We start from the raw sequence: 2,228 nt of genomic DNA on the forward strand, positions 1-2,228 counted from the left end.
TAAACCAATGAAATACAAAGCATTTGTTTTGACATGTACCTGAGCCAATGACAGATAATATTGATCAAAAATGTAACCAGTTCATTCCAAAAGGAGGATTTTTAAGTGTCCGTCCTAGTGTTGCGTGGATGGAGGACTGGCAGCTGAAAAGCCGGACTGTCCGACCTAAAACCGGACGGCTGGCCACCCTACTTACAGAACGCTTTTCTATTAACACAGAGGATCATCTCAAATGGCGGACACGTGATAAGAGTGTGGGTTGAGCAAAGCAACATGCGTGCTAAAAACCTGGGTTTAAATCTGTCCTTGGTTACAAAAGCTGAGAAGTTTGGTTTGCTCTGTACATGTTAACGTACGTTTTAAAAAGATTCTAAAGTTTCCTCCTGGCACAGCACATCTAGTAAAACGTTTTATATTCATCTGTATGTACATATTATTGTAGCTGAGACCCCCGTCAGTGCCGAAATAGCTCAGTTGGGAGAGCGTTAGACTGAAGATCTAAAGGTCCCTGGTTCGATCCCGGGTTTCGGCAGCAGCAGGTTCGCTTTTGTGCAACAATTATACAACAGATAACGGTAGTGGCAGAGGTGGAACGAGTACTAAAATATTGTACTTAATTAAAAGTACTATTACGTTAATGAATTTTTACTTAAGTACGAGTAAAATTACTAGTCTAAAAATCTACTCAAGTAAAAAGTAACTCATTTAAAATGTACTCCGAAGAGTAAACGTTACTTAGTTACTTTATTAACAGCAGGGGGGGTCTCTTCTGTGTAATGCAAACAGTGGATATAAAGTGGATATAAATCTCACAATAGTTGTTTTCAATTAAAATATAATAGAAAAAAACATGTTGATACAACATTTAGGGATGTGTAATGTGTCATTTTAGTACAGACCATCCCATAAAACTTTTTCAAACTGTATAACCACTGAAGTTGGCATTAATTGTGGATTCTATAGACCAGCCTTCTTTTCATCACTAACAAATACCAAACAACAGTCAAACTGCAAATCCATAACTCAGCACAAGTCAATGTTACAGGTGTTGTGACTTTAAATGACCCAAAGATGTCATTTACATTTGGCACAATTTTTACATCAGATACCTGACACAACCCTCCCTATTTCATCCGGGCTTGGGACCGGCACTACAATGCACTGGTTTGTGCATCTACCCAGCTAACAGGGAACGTTCCCACAACTTTCACTAATGTTACGTGAAAGTTCTTCTAATGTTATGAGCAAACGTTCTCACAATAACGTTAATAGAACGTTCTATAAACGTTACGTGACCTTGATAAATATTCTGTTCAATGTGTAATGTTATATTATGAACGGTCTTTTAACGTTTTTTTTTTTAAACAAAATTTTAAAGGAGTATGTGTGTGATATTCTTTAGATGCATATTAGGAAAAATTATATATACAGCGCCCTCCACAATTATTGGCACCCCTGGTTAAGATGTGTTAAAATAAATAAAATAAATTCAATATTTATTGCAGAAGCATAATCTCACACGGAAAATCGTAGAAAAATTTAACCCTTAACTCAAGTGAATTAAAAAAAAAAAATCCCTAAGAAATAATTATTTTTCATAAAATCACCTGTTCCACAATTATTGGCACCCCTAACAATTCCTAGAAAATAAATGTAATTGAAGCATTTCTGTCATTTCTACTGTAGTTCATAAAGTTGATCACAGTATCTAGGAACCTTTAATTAGTCATTCATCACTTCCTGTTTCCCTGGGGTATAAATATGACGTGACACAGAGGCCTATTTCTCTTATCCACTCTTCAACATGGGAAAGACAAGAGAACACACCATTCAAGTAAGGCAGATGTGTGTCGACCTTCATAAGTCAGGCAATGGCTAGAAGAAAATAGCCACTCGCCTACACCTGCCCATATCTACAGTCAGAGGAATCATCAAGAAGTTTAAAACAACTGGAACAGTGGCAAACAAGCCTGGACGAGGACGCAAGTTTATCTTGCCACCACGCACAGTGAAGAGGATGGTAAGAGAAGTAAAAAGTTATCCAAAGCTCACTGTAAGAGAATTGCATCAAAGAGTAGCATGGTCACAAAGTCTCCATAACAACCATCTGGCACTATCTACATGCCAACAAGCTGTTTGGGAGGCATGCACGGAAAAAGCCTTTTCTCACTTACAAGCATAAACGTAAACGTCTGGAGTTCGCTAAGCTATATTATATTACACAAGCT

General features: G+C 37.4%; 1 non-coding gene across 1 annotated transcript; it reads left to right on the top strand.

The window, feature by feature from the left end:
- The first annotated feature begins 459 nt into the window (after positions 1–459).
- Positions 460–532, top strand: trnaf-gaa (transfer RNA phenylalanine (anticodon GAA)). Its single transcript has one exon. It is a non-coding gene; the product is annotated as a tRNA-Phe (tRNA).
- Positions 533–2,228: the final 1,696 nt, after the last annotated feature.

Source organism: Trichomycterus rosablanca, chromosome 6 (assembly GCF_030014385.1).
Source record: "Trichomycterus rosablanca isolate fTriRos1 chromosome 6, fTriRos1.hap1, whole genome shotgun sequence".
Lineage (NCBI taxonomy): Eukaryota > Metazoa > Chordata > Actinopteri > Siluriformes > Trichomycteridae > Trichomycterus > Trichomycterus rosablanca.